We start from the raw sequence: 18503 nt of genomic DNA, 5'->3' as shown, positions 1-18503 counted from the left end.
CTCTTAACTTCTCTGTGCCTCAGGTGCCTCAAATGTAAAATGTAAAATGCAAAATGTAAGCTGTGAGCCACATATGGGACATGGAGTATTTCCAACCTGATTGTCTTGTATCTACTCCAGTGCTTCACACACACACACACACACACACACACACACACACACACACACACACACACACGTACTACTGCTATTACTTTAGAATTTCAAATTTAACTCTCTGCAAAATGGGGATAAACCTATTCTCTCCGAGACTTTCTGGCTTCAAAATTGTCTGTAATGGAGCTTTTTTTAGAAGGCAACGTGGTCTTAGTAATAATAATAATGATAATAATTGTGGTATTTGTTAAGCTCTTACTCTGTGCCAGGCACTGTACTAAGAGCAGGGGTGGATACAAGCAAATCAAGTTGGACACAGTCCTTGTCCCACGTGGGGCTCACAGTCTCAATCCCCATTTTACAAATGAGGTAACTGAAGCCCAGAGAAGTGAAGTAACAATGATGGTATCTGTTAAGCGCTTACTACGTACCGAGCACTGTTCTAAGTGCTGGGATAGATACAAGGTTATCAGGTTGTCTCATGGGGAGCCCACAGTCTTCATCCCCATTTGACAGATGGGGTATAATTGAGGCCCAGAGAAGTTAAGTTACTTGCCCAAAGTCACACAGCTGACTTTTCCAAGGTCACACAGCAGGCAAGTGGTAGAGCTGAGATTAGAACCCATGACCATCTGACTCTCAGGCCCATGCTCTATCCACTAGGCCATGCTGTTTCTCATGCAGTAGAAAGAGCCTGGGGCTTCAAATAGGGAATGCTGGATTCTAGCACCAGCCTTACCCCTGGCCTGCTGTGTGACTTTGGGCAAGGTACTTCACCTCCCTTGGCCTCAGTTTTCTCATTTGCAAAAGGGGAATTGTGGGCAGGAAATGTGTTTATTGTTGTATCGTACTGTCCCAAGTGCTTAGTATAGTGCTGTGCACATAGAAAGCTCTCAATAAATATGATTGAATGAATGAATGAATGACTAATACTTGCCTGACTCTAGAAATTGAATAAAGACTCTTGAATCAATCAGAGCCACCACAATTTTCCCAAACAGTCCCATCCTCTTCAATTAGCCTGGCCTGGAACAAAATCTTGGGCTAGTGCCTGCTTCTCTAGACTTTCTCTAAGCCTCAGGGAGGACACCAGAGAACTCAGTGACATTTGGCAATCTCATTTTCTAACAATCTCATCCCTTCCCTCTCATTGTCTTTGGCTTCCTTGTATTTTTTCCCCCATACACACCTCCCCATCACACAAACATACACCTGCTTGGCAGTGGGAGCTTAGAGCAACACTTTATGTTTTCTTTCTGGCCTTTACATTCTTCTGCCTGACTTTGCAATCCCTAAGTAGTCATCATCCTCAACAATGATATTTATTGAACACTTACTGTGTCTAGACCACTGTATTAAGCACTTGGGTGAATACAACAGATTTGATAGATACGTTCCCTTCCCACAATGAGCTTAAGCATCTTACACTCTTCGGTCCTCAAATGAAATTCAGAATGTCTACACTAACATTATCTCTGTCCCTCACCCCTTACCTTAGCCCAATTCATGATCATTTTGTTATGGGATTTATTAAGTGCTTACTATGTGCTAAACACTTTGCAAGGGCACGGGGGGGATAAAAGACTCTCAGATGGGGCAGAAAGGACACAGTCTTTGTCCCACATGGGGCTCAGAATATGAGTCAAGAAGAGATGGAATCCCATCTCGGCTTTCCAGATGAGGAAACCGAAGAACGCATTGGTTGGGCTGTCACAGAGCAGGTCAGTGGCAAAGCCAGGACCAGAACCAAAGTCTCCTGATTCTCCGGTTCATGCTCCTCCATTAGCCTCTAGTTGTGTGGTGAATCCCAAAGACCAGAATGTTTGACTATTTATAAGACAATAAGACCATGCAAAAGATGTTTTCTGGGCCAGTCCAAAGGTCCATACAGTTCAGAAAATGACAACAGGATTTCTGGATTAACTGTGTGTTGGTTACCCTCCCTGAATCCATTCTAATAATTAAAAGATGTACTATCCAACATTCTTAACTTTTATCACTTCTATACTACTTTATTTTTCTCTAAAAACCCACTATGGACTGCTCATTCATGAATTTATCCAAATCCCTCTTCTGTTTCAGACCAAAGTGAACTTCCCCTCTCCCCACCCTCCACTCCCCCTTTCCTCCTCCATTTCCACAGTAACTCCCATGAGATTCCCCTTCCATTACAGCTATTCTACCCTGGATTTCCCGTGTCATCATCCTTATTGGTAAGAGGAAGGAGAAAAAGGCAAAGGATAGCCAAAGGAATGTAGGTAGCAGGATCTTCTCCATAACCCTGCTGTATTAAAATTAGAAAAGATATCAGGTAGATAACTGGTCAGAGTGATTCAGAGTGATGACCCTAGGGACTTCTGAGTTCTAATTGCTTCTTTAATGGTGATTCTGGTGGCACTCTTTCCCTCCTACCCCTACCTCAGATTAATCCTAGCTCCCAGGAGAGTGAAGACAATTCAATAAAATGGGCTGTGAAATCCCCATGAATGTCTTTAGGAACTGAAGGAAAACTTGTGCTTTGGGGAGTAAAGTAAATGGGTAAAAGTGATCCAAGCCTAAGGAAAAAAGCAGGAGAAGCTTGAAATGTGTTTCACTGAAACATAGTTGTAAATATTCTTGCTTGCCTGTCTCCCCTTATAGAGTCTAAGCTCCTTGTGGGCAGGGACCATGTCACTTCTTCATTCTGTACTTTTCAAGTGCCTAGTACAGAACTCTGCACTGAATTGGTGCCCAATGAGTACTAATATTATGGGCCAAAGGAGGTCCAAAACAAACACGCTGTCCCACATCCTCTTTCCTCCTCATCTACTTGAGGATGCACTTGCTAACTGTGGACTCTGTTGAGCAAGATTCTCTCTGAATTCTGGGCAGTGTTTATACTGTCCTCTATATGTTTCCCATTTGCAACCAATACGGCCATGATTACCCTGTTCCAAAAAGATGAGGGCAGAAAGCAGAGATGGGAGGCCATCTGGAATTAGTTTTCTGGAACCTGTTGAGCAGGTGGGGAGTCACATGGAATGGGGTGTTTATTATTGTGCAGGCACTGTCTCTAACTCTATGTTCTGGTAAATGCTGGCTGGTCAGAAATGTTCATACCTCAATTCTAAAATCTCCCTGAGATTAAGTGAGAAAAGTGGCAGGCATTCCCGTCTCCCCCCTTTCCCCTCCCCCCCTGAAAAAAAAGAATGTCTTGGGTTTCCAGATCACCACTCTCCAAGGAGTTTGGAGCACTTTCCAAAAATGCGTGTATTCCCACACTAATCTTGGGAAATAGTAAAGGGTAGTTAAGAATACATACTCTTATTTCACAGTTAGAGAAATAACTGGTTAAATATGCTTGTCCCAAAGAAAAAAAATGTAGCTTTGAAGATTGAAATAAGCAGACTTCTAGGGCCTTTTCCATGCTCTGTTCATGCTCCATGCAGCATGAGGCTGTGTAATCAATCAATCAACTGTATTTATTTAGTCCTTACTGTGTGTAGAGCACTGTACTAATCACTTGGAAGAGTACAATATAACAGAGTTGGTAGACAAGTTCCCTGCCCAAGAGGAGTTTAGATGGGGAGACAGGGGCTGAGGGTGGAAAGAGTTCAAATCCAAATGCAAGGGTGATGCAGAAGGAACGGGGAGAAGAGGAAATGAGGGTTTAGTAGAAGAAGTCCTCTTGGAGGAGATGTGCTTTTAATAAGGTTTTGAAGGTGGACAGAGCGATCGTCTGTGGATATGAATGGGGAGGGAGTTCCAGGCCCGAGACACGAAGTGAAAGTATGATACATACTGATGTAGGTGATGAGGTAGAGGAAAAAGAACTATGTTCTATGGGGTGTGGTTAATCATTATTTACTGACTTTCAAAGGCAGGTTGATTGAGATCAGAGAGTCTCCAAAGTTAACAAAACACCATCCAAGGACAGACTGGAAAGTGCTTCATTGGACTCTTGCATCTGTCATTGGGGATTCAGTTCCACTGCACTGGAACAGTGGCATTGTAGTAGCTACCCCAGTGCTTAGTACAGTGCCTGGCACATAGTGTTTTAAAAAAAACCCAAAACATAGCCTCCAAATCCACCAGAGTTTAGCCCAGGAGTTTGCTTTTCCTCTCACACCTGGTGATTACGCAGCAATCTTGGTTCCCTCCTCTGGCTCATCTCAGCCACAAACCATTTTGCATTCCACGGGTGGGGAAGTGGTATTCAGAGCTAGCCAAAGGCTTCAGTGCTCAACACGGCTCGGCTTGCTGGTCTACCTGACTGCATGAAGGGCTTCTAGAAAAGAGTGCCCCATCACTATTCCACTTCGCTCATTGATCTCCCAGAGGGGTCCATTATTAACTTTATACCCGAGAGATTCCCTTAACAGGGTCTATCACTGAAATAGACTGTGCAAGAAGCTCCATGGACTAGTGACTTCCCACTGTGACATCTCCTTATGGGCTACCCCTATTTTTGTAAGGTGGTCTCCATTGTGATCTAGAGAGAAGAAATATATTTCACTTCTTATATTACCAAAGAGTTTCTATTAGGAACTGGGCTTCTGTTACAGCAAGGGAAAGTGCAGATACACAGAAGGAAGATCTTGTCAACATCTCTAAAGGTTCTGTGGAATCTTCATTTCTTGTTATTTTTAAAACAGGCAAGAAAACCAACTTTCCCATTTGGTTTAGTCATTCATCTTCCTAGATCCAGGGAGTTGGACTAAGCTGTTGTTCGTGGCCCTTTACAGGTCTATAATACTCATCTAGTGCTACCCATGGAAGCTCAGTTCTCCAGGGTCTTTTAAAATTACTTACTTATTTATTTTTATTGTATTTGTTAAGTGCCTACTACGTTCCAGGCACAATTATAAGCGCTGGGATAGATATAAAGCAATCAGGTTGGACACAGTCCCTGTTTCACATGAGCCTAGTCTTAGTCTCCAGATTACAGATCCAGTCTCCATTTTACAGATGATACAGAGGCACAGAGAAATGAAGTGACTTGCCCAAGTTCACACAGCAGACAAGTGGTGGAACCAGAATTAGAACCCAGGTTCTCCTGACTCCTAGGCCAATGATCTATCTGCTAGGCAAAACTGCTTCCCCTAATTTAGTTCTCCTGTTCTCTGTGCCATTTAATCAATCAATCACTGGTATTTACTGAGCAATTACCTCGTGAAGAGCACTGTGCTTAAGACTTGTGCTAATAGAATTAATATGTAGAATTTCTGCACTCAAGAAGTTTACAATCTATCTCCTTAAATTAATTCAATGAAAATCATCAAATAGACATCTTTGATAGAGTGGTGAGATAAATATTGAGGACTACATGGTAAGATGCCATGAGCTATCGCAGTCTCAAAGAATGGGGGTTGGCATTGGTCTGTTGGGAGACCAGTGCTGCAGCCAAATCAGTCTTCAGCCATCAGGAGAGGGAATGTTCACTTTGAGATAAAAGCTTCATGAATAACAGAATACCAAGAGACAGGCTCAAGATCAGAGGTAAACTTGATAAATTTGATGTGAAAGCACTTTGGAAAAACAAAAGTGCTACAAATACAATTGAAAGTATTATTATTATTACTGTTGTAGGAAAATACTCTCTTGATTTGTACACAAGGTGGAAGACAATTGCTGTCACACATTGTACTTTTCAGCCACACCCACATAATAATCCTCCCCCTTTTAGACTGTGAGCCCACTGTTGGGTAGGTACTGTCTCTATATGTTGCCAACTTGTACTTCCCAAGCACTTAGTATAGTGCTCTGCACACAGTAAGCGCTCAATAAATACGATTGATTGATTGATTAATAATAATAATAATAATAATAATGTTAAGTGCTTATTCCATTCATTCATTTACTCAATCTTGTTTATTGAATGCTTACTGTGTGCAGAGCACTGTACTAAGCTCTTGGGAAGTACAATTCAGCAACAGAGACAATACCTGCTCATGACGGGCTGCCAAGCATCGTGCTAAGTGCTTAGGTAGATAAAAGATAATCAGGTCAGACACAGCCCCTGTCTCACATGGGGCTCAGTCTAAGTAGGAGGAGCAACAGTCATTGAATCTTCATTTTACAGCTGAGAAAACTGAGGCATTGACAAGTTAAGTCACACAGCAGGCATCTCATAGAGTCTGAATTAGAACCTAGGTCCTCTTATGTGAAGACTGTGCTATTTCCACTAGGGTACAATAAATAAGGAAGAAACTAAGATATGTATTACTGAATAAGAATACCAAAATACATTAATACTTATTCTCACTATCCCCCATATTCAGTAACGTGTGGACATGATTTTCCTTTACTTTGTTAATCATTCAATCGTATTTATTGACTGCTTACTGTGTGCAGAGCACTAGAAAATATTTTCCTGTAGGAAGCCCTCAGAGTAAGAGTGTGGCATGTCTCCATTAGAAATAGACCAACAGAGTGCTGCAATGCTAGAAGTCCAGCATGTTGATTCATTATTCTAACTATTAAGAGTTTAATATATGCTAAGGGGGGAGGTAGAAATAAGATAATCAGATCACATATAGTCCCTGGATGGATGGATGATTATCACGATATCTAGGCAATAATTAAATTTTGACCAAGTACAGACAGTTTACTCTGTGTTATCCAAAAATCCTCTATGTCAACAGTTCTTTCAGTGGGAAATAAAGGTTAGGGAGAAAATGATTTGAAAACATTTGAAATGGTATTTGGCTTCCAACACAATGATGAAATTCAAGAAGGTTGCGGAAGATGAAAAAGCTTTCCAAAGCTTGTTTCACTTTATGTTGTAGCCTTATAAAACTCCAACTATTGTACTTCACTTGTTACTCTGACATTTCTCTGACACCTGTCAATGGACAACACTTCACTGGGAACCAATTAGCACTAATTAAAATCCATATCTGGTATCGATGAATTTTGAATATTTGCAAATGATTCCCTTCGCAATTGTAATGTAGGACAGATATCAGTTATTTCCAAGTAACCCCCCTTCTGACTGAAATTATATTCCTGGCAAAGCACCAAAGCTTTATAACCAATTCCCAACCAATTAACAACTGTGTTATGGCAACCGTTTTCCCCTATTATTCCAACACAAAATGAACACACACCCTGTAGCAGAATCTACAATTACTTTATCTGGATATGAGATTCTGGAATGCACTAAACAATCAATCAATCTATCAATTCTATTTATTCAAGCACTCAGGTAAAGCTATTTGGCTTTGGTGCTTCTCCTGTGTATACACAATGGAGTACATAGAAGTTGACAGCTGTCTTTGGGTGTGTACATGTTTTTCTATAAGCATGGTTAGACATGGGTTCCCATATCTGATTTTCATCATAACTGTGTTTATGCATGTTAACTATGTAAGTGATTCACTTGATGTCTTGGTAGATAAAAGGTGTCTGGATGTATTTGAGTGTATGAGTGTGAATGAGGGTGTTTATGTATACTGTGGCAGCCTGCATATGCGTCTTGTATTCATGTATGGAACCGACAGGCAGTATGAATAACTCCAATCTAGGAAAGTGTTCTGTTAAGAAGAGAGAAAGAAAGGAAAAAAAGAGAGGGAGGACGGAAGCAAGGGAGGGACGGATGGAGGAAAGAAGGAAGGAAGGAAGGAAGAAAGAAAGGAAGGAAGAAAAGAGATAAAAGGAAGAAAAGGAAGTCAAAAGAGGGGAAGGAAAGAGGAAGAAAGGAAGGAAGGAAGAGGAGAAGGAAGGTAGAAAGGGAGAGAGGAGAAGAGAGAAAAGAAAGCAGTTGATCAAAGAAGCAGCACGAATTGCTTGATATCAACTTGGTGACTCAATATAATAATAATAATGTTGGTATTTGTTAAGCACTTACTATGTGCCAAGCTCTGGGGTAGATACAAGGTAATCAGGTAGTCCCCTGTAGGGCTCACGGTCTTCATCCCCATTTTGCAGATGAGGTAACTGAGGCACAGAGAAGTTAAGTGAGTTGCCCAAAGTCACACAGCTGACAAGCGGCGGAGCTGGGATGAAAACCCATGACCTCTGACTCCCAAGCCCAGGCTCTTTTCCACTAAGCCACACTGCTTCTCTTACAATTAAGAAACAGTAAATTAGCACCCAAGCCCCCCTATTTGCACAAAACAACAAACAATAGGAAGACAGCATTCTTTGAGCAGAAAAGAATTCTTGGTTCCTTTTATCAGCAGCCTGATTGGTCATGCCATGCTCATGGTGCCCTGAACTAGATCCTCCCTACTTTCCTCTCCAAGGGGGAGTTGGGGTGGAGGGGATTGTCCCAGTATTTCAGGATCTGGATTGGCCCACAGGGACAGCTCACACCCGCCATGTGCCCTGAGCTGGCTTCTCGTGGCTGGCACCACAAGAATTTCCATCTGGGCTGGCTGCTCAGTTAATGATAATTGTGGGGATACCTGGGGTTCTGAGTGAAGGATTTATAATGGATACAGGGTACTCTTTTGCAACTTCACTCTCCACAAAATGTCTGGATCATGACAGGAACGGATCCGAATTACAGGGCATGAACTCCTCTGCTCTGACTCTAGGGCTGCCCCGTTCACGTTCTTGATTCCGGAAAAGTGTCCTTACTTTGCTTTCGAATGGAACAGAGAGGACTCCGATACAGGGACAACAAAAGAGCAGAGTATTCTTCTCCCTAGGTACTTCACGTTCTGAAGTCATCACTTGGCCATCAGATAGGAAGGAATGGGGATGAGGAGTCTGAGGGAGCACAAGGTGAGAGATGGTCAGGGAAACCCAAAACCAAAAAGGTGGTGCACTCTTTGGAGCACAGGTGAAGAGTAGCAGAAGGCCCTGCCCAGAACCTTCAGATGTTTTGTGCCCGTGAAATTTTGCCCCAAGACTGAAGGCCTAGGGGTCAGCGGTTCTAAAAGGGAGTGAGTGGAGAGGTCTTTTCTCCAAAGCTTCATTCTCAGCCACTCTCATGCTTCACACATGGTGTGCTGGAGTCATTCATTCATTCATTCATTCATTCATTCAATCGTATTTATTGAGCGCTTACTGTGTGCAGAGCACTGTACTAAGTGCTTGGGAAGTACAAGTTGGCAACATATAGAGACGGTCCCTACCCAACAGTGGGCTCACAGTCTAGAAGGGGGAGACAGAGAATAAAACAAAACATATTAACAAAATAAAATAAATAGAATAAATATGTACTAACAACAGTCCCTCTCCCATGTGGGGCTCACAGTCTCAATCTCCATTTGACAGATGAGGTAACTGAGGCCCAGGAAAGTAAAGTGACTTGCCCAAGGTCACACAGCAGACAAGTAGCAGAGCCGGGATTAGAACCCATGACCGGTGATTCCCAGGCCCATACTTGATCCATGATGAAACGCTTCTTCTCAATCTGCGGCATCTCCCCCGCTAGCATCCTTGAGGTGAGGGATCATGAATGCTCGATTGCACTCCTCCAGATGCTCGGTACTGTGCTCTGCAGAGAGGGCTCAATAAATATCACCGATTGAGTGCTTGCAAAGGAGGGAGAAAAATGGACTCAAGACCATGGAGCCAAGACATGTGGGCTTGGTTTCAAAGCGGGGAAAAAATAAGGGAGCCGAGCTGGTGGGGATCAGTTGTATTAAGCGTGGCTCAGTGGAAAGAGAACGGGCTTTGGAGTCAGAGGTCTTGGGTTCAAATCCCAGCTCCACCAACTGCCTGCTGTGGGACTTTGGGCAAGTCACTTCACTTCTCTGTGTCTCAGTTACTTCATCTGTAAAATGGGGATTAAAACTGTGAGCCCCCGTGGGACAACCGGATCACCTTGTAACATCCCCAGCTCTTAGAGCAGTGCTTTGCACATAGTAAGCGCTTAACAAATACCAACATTATTATTATTATTTATTAATCAGTCATATTTATTGAGCGTTTACTGGGTATGGAGCACTGTGCAAAGTGCTTGCAAGAGTACAACAGAGTTGAAAGACACATTCCCAGCCCACAAGGAGCTCACAGACCAGACCAGACGTTTAAGCTATGTCTACGGGCACAGCTGCTGGCTGCAAAGGAGAGGAAGGGAAGAAATGACTACCCCACTAGATTGTAAACTTCTCCCACCAGAGTGGAAACTCCTCAAGGGCAGGGCTCAATAAATACGATTGAATGAATGAATGGATCATAACTACCCACTCTACTATACTCCCCCTCAAGCACTTTAGTACAGTGCTCTATTACCAGTAAATACAATTAACTGATTGACTGAGGGAAGGAGCATGGCCTAGTGGATAAAGCATGGGCCTGGGTTCGTTCGTTCATTCATTCAGTCGTATTTATTGAGTGCTGTTTGCAGAGCACTGTACTAAGCACTTGGGAGAGGACAACTCCGCAACAGATAGAAACAATCCCTACCCAACAATGGGCTCGCAGTCTGGAAGGGGCGGGGGAGACAGACAACAAAACTAAACAAGTAGACAGACATCAAAAGCATTCTAATTCCAGCTCTGCCACTTGCCAGCTGTGTGACCTTAAGCAAGTCACTTCACTTCTCTGGGCCTAAGTTGGGAGCCACACGTGGGACAGGAACTCTCCTTGACTTGACTGACTTGTTTTCAATCATTGATTGAGCGCTTACTATGTGCAGAGCACTTACTAAGCACTTGGGAGAGTACAATGTAACGAACAGATTCTGTTGCCGATTTGTACTTCCCAAGCACTTACTACAGTGCTCTGTACATAGTAAGCGTTCAATAAATAGTCGAGTTATAGGGGGTTTAAGGCTCATGGTTGTAGCTCATCAATCTCATTAAGTTTTGCATCCCTGTCGCACTACTCCCAGTGGGGTGACAGAGAAAAAGGGAAAGGGGAGGATTCAGCAGGGCATTCTGCTTCCTGAAAGTGGCAGGCGTGCTCGGGCTAAGCCCCTGCAAAGCCACCCTGTGAGTTCTACAACCTGGCTCTCTTTCCAGAGTAAGGTTTGGTTTCATGAAGGAGGTGAGTGCTCCTTCTTCATCATGAAAGACTCTTTCAGCTCTAGGCATCCATGCGAAGAACAGTGGCCATCTTCATAGGTGCCCTTTGGAATTTGGAGTCCAAGGAAGATGGTGGGGAGGGATCTAGGTATTTTTGCCATGATTCTTTCCTTTACCTCAGGTAGCAGAGAGATACCTCAGCCTGTCTGCAGCTGCCAATGTCCCCCTGCCTGCCGCCCCCACAGCCCCACCAAAACCCCCAAACCAAAAACTATCACCTTAAGATGGAAAGAAGCTTGAAATGGGATTTGGTTGATCCATTCTTTAAAAGTCAGGGCCTCCCCTCCTCTCTAGTCACTGGAGGTAGCAGATAATTTGTCCAAAGTTCAGAACACTTGATAAGATTTCCACTTCCTGAGTGTATTACATTTTGAGCACGTCTTTTCTGAAAAAGCTCAACACTTCCTGAATAAGAACGAGCAGGAAGATGGCCCAGAGGGGTGATGGCATCAAACAAAGCCCACTGCTAGCAAGCAAAAGGACCAGGGCCAACAGTTTTTCCAAAAAGCATCCCTGAAACAAGCTAAGAAGGAGAGAGTTCACCCCCAAAGGGAGAAGAGCTGGCTCCCACCAATTCCCCAGCTGAGGCTATTTCATGATTGATTCCAAGTAGCTCTAGTTCCAAAAGGGCCAAGGAACTGGAAGCCAGGACTGCCCTCTCCTATGCCTCCACCCCGCCCACCCCCGCTGCCCAAAGCAGTTTGGAGGAACTGGAAGAAGGGAAAGAGGGAAGACCACTTCCAGAATTATTCATCCTAGAGAACAGACGGGTGAGGGGTAATTTAATGATGGTTCTCAAGGCTTTGAAGCTCAGAACCTTGACATTTCCCATGCCTTCTCACTGCCTTTTACCTCTTACACTTAGTCTGCTGATAAATACTGCTAGGGTTTCCTCCACAACATTTCCTGGTTCCACCCCTTCCTTTTCATCTAAATGGCCATCACCCTGGTCCAGGCCTTCATCATATCCTGTTTAGACTATTGTATCAGCCTCCTCATGGGTCTCCCTGTCTCCAACCTCTCCCCATTCTCAACCATACTTCAATCTGCTTCCCAGTTAATCTTTCTGAAACATTTGCTTGACTCTTCCAAAATCCCCAGTGGATTACCATTCCTCTAGGTATAAAGCAGAAACGCCTGGACAAAGGCTTCAAGTCATTCATCAGCTCCATCTTATCTGCTCACTTCACCTTCTCCCCACCCCAGGTCACATTCTCCATTCCTCCCTAACTTTTTGGCTGAATCTGGCTCTTAATTCTACTGCCTCCAAACCCTTGCTCATGCTAGAGTGACCACTGATCATGTTCAAATATTCTGGATGCCCCTTTGCCAGCTCAGAAATAACAGATCAGCATTCTGCTATGTACATTACATATGTTGTGCAAATAATGTAATGAACCTAATAAATGTAAAAATTCCTTCACAGAATCTAGAGAGTTTCACCAGGAGCATCTCTGACCATGCTTTAGGACACCATCTCTCATACCATTGTAGCCTGTAAGCTCATTATGGGCAGGGAACAGTTCTGTCAACTCTGTTGCATTGTACTCTACCAAGTTATTACTTCAGTGTTTTGTATACAGTAAGCACTCAATAAATCCCATTGATTGACTGATCTCTTGCTCCACAGCTATTGATTTCACCTCTCAGGTCTCCGGAAACCATAGGCACTGCTTCTGAGCTAGAGAACTTAACAGAAGCCATGGTGGAGGGAAGGACATTTAACTGGAAACAAAGGCATATGGTATCATACAAGGGGACAGGCCTGCTGCAAACCAAATTGTTTGGCAAAAAAAAAAAAAACATGCCCTTCCTTCTTTCTGGAACTCTCTCCCTTTAAATATTCTCACCATCAGTTCTCACCGTCTTCAAAGTGCAACTGAATATTCACCTTCCCCAGGTCGCATCTTCTGATAAAGATCCACCTTCCCAGGTCAGCCCTAGTATATTTATTTATTAACCTAACCTTAGTCAATCAGTCAGTAGCATTTATTGAGTTTTTTTCTATGTAGACCACTGGCTAAATACTTGGAAGAGTACAATGGAGTTAGCTGACCTGATCCCTGCTTTCAAGGACCTTACAATCCAACATGGAAGACACTAAAAGACCCTAAAAAATTACAGGTAAGGGGAAGCAACATATTTCACAGTTCTGTGCCTAAGTGCTGCGGAAGATGGGGGTGAGTGCCCTCATGCTGACGTAAGCAGAAGGGCTGAAGGGGTGCTGGAGGAGAAATAGATTTGGAGATGAGGGAGCAATCAGTGAAGGCCTCCTAGAAAAGATGTCATAGAGAAGCAGTGCTGGTCAGTGGAAAGAGCACGGGATTGGGAGTCAGATGACATGGGCTCTAATCCTGGCTCTGCCATTTGTCAGCTGTGTGACTTTGGGCAAGTCACTTAACTTCTCTGTGCCTCAGTTACCTCATCTGTAAAATGGGGATTAAGACTGTGAGCCCACGTGGGACAACCTGATTACCTTGTATCCCCCCAGTGTTTTGAACAGTGCTTGGCACATAGTAAGCACTTAATAAATGCCCTCATTATTATTTCAGAAAGGTCTTGATGATGGGGAGAGTGTGGTCTGTCAGATGTGTGGGGGAAATAACCTTCAATCATTAATTCAATCATTTATGGAGCACTTACTGTGTGCAGAACACTGTAATAAGCATTTGGGAGAGTACAATATAAAAATAAACAGACACATTCCCGGCCCACAATGAATTTACAGTCTAGAGGGGGATGGCATGAGCAAGAAGACTTATATTTACATCTATACATTAATCTACTCATCCTTCTCTACTTTGCTATCAACAGCTGTGGCATTATTTCTCTCTTGTATTCCACCTATATATGAATGTCTTGTGTCTGTCAGAGTCCCCCATTAGGGTGCAAGGTCCTTTCTTTCATTCATTCATTCAATCATATTTATTGAGCACTTACTGTGTGCAGAGCACTGTACTAAGCGCTTGGGAAGTACAAGTTGGCAACATATAGAGACGGTCCCTACCCAACAGTGGGCTCACAGTCTAGAAGGGGGAGACAGAGAACAAAACAAAACATATTAACAAAATAAAATAAATAGAATAAATATGTACAAATAAAATAAATAAATAAATAGAGTAATAAATACCTACAAACATATATACATATATACAGGTGCTGTGGGGAAGGGAAGGAGGTAAGGCGGGGGGATAAAGAGAGGGAGGAGGGAGAGAGGAAGGAGGGGGCTCAGTCTGGGAAGGCCTCCTGGAGGAGGTGAGCTCTCAGTAGGGCCTTGAAGGGAGGAAGAGAGCTAGCTTGGCGGATGTGGGGAGGGAGGGCATTCCAGGACAGGGGGATGGACAGGCGAGAATGAGGCACGGTGAGGAGATTAGCGGCAGCCTTTAGGGCAAGGGCTGGGTCTATTATGCTCTTGTGCTCTCCCAAGTGCTTAGAGTAATGCACTGTACCCAGTACGTCCTTAATAAATAGTATTCGCTAATTGACTAAGAAGGATTCATCCCCAGAGGAGTTGAGTAGACTATTCCCTATCATTTTCAAGGACAGAATCAGAAGGAAAGAGCAAAATGATTTAGGTTCAATGGAATGAAGCTTTCCTGGGAAGGATTAGTACCAAGTTATCATGGGATCTTGGGGATTCAGTATGAGAGATCTTTAAACGTAGAAGAGATTTTCATTTGTTCAGGATGGATTAAGTGATCTCTGCCCCAAAGGTAGGGGAATGGCCTAGAAAGCACAACAATATCCCCTCCTAGACCAAGATATTTGGATTTTGATTGTGGGTGAGGGAGAGATCCTGTTTCTCCTACCTAAGATCACCTTATCCTCTTACCTGAACGCTCTCAGAGAACCCTCTACCACAGCTAAACAAATTGCCTTCCCTCCCTGACACCTGGGCCTCCTGCCCCCAGCATGATCTGTGCACCAACCACACTGCCCCCAGCACCCCACAAGAACTTCCACAGGCTCCCCTCTGCACTATCGAGGAGTTCCCATCCCATCCTCCTATCCAGCACCCCAGCAGGTAACAGAACTGAACTTGCAGCATGAGGCCTCATAGAACCTCAGGAAGATTAGTGGCTGCCGTAGCCACTGCTGGGGCTACGGATGTGCCGTGGACTCCAAATCATGAGGATCCTGAAATCTGCTCCCACAGCCACAGTCCTCTACTGACTTTCATTTTTATCTAGTGCAATGGATTATTTGTCCTTATCCCTTATGCCATTTTGCTTCATTGTTCCTGATGTGTCTTTCTCCAGTCCTCTCCCCGATCTATATTCATAGACTGTAAGCCTCAAGAGGAACAGGGTCCATATTTAACTCCCACCTTTGTACTCCTGCCCAGTGCATAGTACAGTGCTCTGCACACAGTAATTCATCCACTGTATATGTTGAAATCTTACTGTGTGGATAACATTGTACTGAATACTTGCACTGTACTAAACACTTAATAAATGCTGTTAACTACTCCTGATGTCCCAAGGCCAGTTCCATGCCAGCTTGGGGGTGAGGGGGAGGTCTATAGCTGGTAGACAGAGCAAGACCTTGACCCCTAGAATGTTTCCTGAGGTCTGGGTGTGTCTATGTTTGGCAATGCTGACCCTGAGCTGACCTAGGGGGGAGAAAAATGCATAAAGGATAAAGAACCCAACTCCGGAGTTTACCACAAAGGCAAGGCAGCAGTCTCCTGTGAAACTCCCATCTGGAACCCTGACAGAGGCTCCTGCCCTTTAAGAAAACATCCCACCTTCCCCTCCAGCCTCCCTGCCCTGATCCGGAAACAGAGTGGCACTGGCCCTGGTCCACCGCCCTACCAGGCAGGGAGTGGTGGCAGCTGCCTATCCAACCCAGATTGTACCCGCTCTGCAATTTGCCTTGGTCTGCTGGGTGGGCCCACTGGGCTGCCAAGATGCTGGGTCAGAGCCAAGGTTAGTGTGGGGACGTTGGAGGAGAACACAGCCAAGCAGCTGCTGTCTGAATGGAGAATGCTGCATTCAGGCAAGAGAAATAGGGTCCCTAAACTGTCTATGGAAGATTCAGCTCTGGAATTTGGGGCTTTGAAATGATCTCTTGGCTTGTCTGGACTCACCACTTATTCCCTGTTCTGGCTCTGCCTAATACCCATCCCCATCTCAGCTACAGCCCTCCCTCTTTCACCTTATAGACCTGCCCAAACTACCTGCTTTCCTCATTCCATGTACTCCAGTCCTGCAAAGTCCAACCTGGGGCCATGTGGTCAAGCTGAATGAAGTGTGGAGTGAACTCAGGAGGGCTCTGGGAAGCAGTGTGACCTAGAGGATAAAACATGGACCTGGGAACCAAAAGACCTAAGTTATAATCCTGACTCTGCCACTTGCCTGCTGTGTGACCATGAGCAAGTCACTTAACTTCTCTGGGCCTCAGTTGCCTCAACTGCAAAATGGGAATTCTCCCTCCTACTTCATCGTCATCATCAATCGTATTTATTGAGCGCTTACTGTGTGCAGAGCACTGTACTAAGCGCTTGGGAAGTACAAATTGGCAACATATTGGCCTACTTAGACTTTGAGGTCCATGTTGGGGCAGGGACTGTATCCAGAGTATTTAGCTTGTATGTACCCCAGTGCTTAGAACAGTGCTAGACACATAGTGAGTGCTTAACAGGTACCATAAAAAAGAAGTCTTAGAGCTGCTATTTTTTGCTAAAAGTTGCTCTGTCTTGTCTTTCTCAGTACAAAGCTTCTGAAAGCCAGGGAGCCTGCCTGTCCAATTTTCTTCAAGTCCTGGTGAAAATGAAACCAACTCCAGGTACTCAGTGAACACTCAAGTAACTGAGAAGGATGATGAGAATGGTATTTTTTTTTTTCTGGGGCAACTCGATACCAAGGGGAGCCTGGTCCAGAATGCTGCATGTATTGAATGGCAGACCTAGTTTCCTGGACCCTCCCTTGTATTTCCCAGTCTCTCCCCTCATATCCTTCCTCCTTCAAAGAGGAAAGTAGGGAGGGTGATTACTGTATAAAATGATTCCTCAAAGGATTTGGAGTCTGACAGCATTATAGAATGATTCCTCAAAGGATTTGGAGTCTGACAGCATTATAGAATAGTGCTTTGCACATAGTAAGCACTTAATAAATGCCATCATCATTATTATTATTATAGAATGTGCACAGGCCTGGGAGTTGGGCATCCTGGATTAAAGTACAGCTTTGACACAGATCTCCTGTGCGACTTTGGTAAACTGATTAGTTTTTCTGTGCCTCAGGTGAGGGATTTGATGATATTGTATCTACCCCAGTGCTTAGTACAGTGCTTGGGACATAGAAGCTCTCAACAAATGTCATAGCAATAATAATAACAATAACAACCGTTACTGTTATTATCTCATTTGTACCATAGGGATAGTAACTCATGCCTTTCTCTCAGTCCCAGGGCTGCTGTGAGTAAAATATTTCTACTCCTCAGATACTTCCACTGGCTATCCATTTCCATCTACATCAAGGAAAACCAAAAATACCATTGCCGTCAAGTTTCTCCACAAGCTCTGTCCATATTATATACTCTCTTTCTCCCTTTACCAGCTATATACCTGCTTACACACTTGGTTCAGGTCACCTTTTGACTGTACTTCACTCTTGAATCTCCTGCCTCTGACCTCTTGCTGACACCATTCCCCCTGCCGGAACTTCCTCCCCTTCAAATCTGCCAGTCACAACTTCCACATCTTCTAAACCTTCCTAACAACAACAACAACAACAAAATCCCAGCTCTTCCAGCAAGACTTTTCTGATTAATTCCCACCTCAAGTTCTGTCAACCCAACAGATGACTTTACACCTATATATTTACAACTTGGCACTTACATACTTGCACTTCTCCTCAGCAATTATGTCCATGTTGATATCTAGATTAAATGAATGGTCAATAGTATTTATTGAGTACTTACTGTGTGCAGAAAACTGTACTAAGTCCATGGCAGAGTACAATATAATTGAGTTGGCAGATGTGTTCCCTACCCAGCAGGAGTCAAAAGTACAAACTAATTTTTGTTTGCTATGGAATGTCACTATTTTCTTCATCAGTTTCATCAGCCATGCTTTGTTACTATCAGTTCTATTCTATTCTATGTTTCTACTATTTGGAAGTATTCTTACATATCTATCACCCCCTTTAGATTGCAATTTCCCTGAGGGAAGTGACTGCATCTTTTACAGTGCTGTACTTAATCAATCAGTCAATGGTTAGAGAAGCAGCATGGCCTAGTGGAAATAGCATGGGCTTGGCAATCAGAGAACCTGGGTTCTAACCCCAGGTCCGCCATTTGCCTGCTGTGTGACCTTGAGCAAGTCACTTAACTTCGCTGTGCCTCACTCACCTCATCTGTAAAATGGGGATTACGAGTACTGTGAGACTTTTGTGGGATTGTGTCTGACCCGATCATCTTGTAGCTACCTCAGTGCTTGATGCA

The 18503-nt window shown here is 43.9% G+C and overlaps 1 protein-coding gene across 3 annotated transcripts in view; it reads right to left on the bottom strand.

Annotated features, from left to right (window-relative positions):
- The window catches only part of ASTN2 (astrotactin 2), an 854016-nt gene that overhangs the window by 25746 nt on the left and 809767 nt on the right, over window positions 1–18503 (bottom strand). The gene's annotated exons all lie outside the window — the stretch shown is intronic.

The sequence above is a fragment of the Tachyglossus aculeatus genome, chromosome 4 (assembly GCF_015852505.1).
Source record: "Tachyglossus aculeatus isolate mTacAcu1 chromosome 4, mTacAcu1.pri, whole genome shotgun sequence".
In the NCBI taxonomy this organism is placed as follows: Eukaryota; Metazoa; Chordata; class Mammalia; order Monotremata; family Tachyglossidae; genus Tachyglossus; species Tachyglossus aculeatus.
Note: the sequence above shows the minus strand (reverse complement) of the source record. Positions and strands in the feature narration are given on the sequence as shown.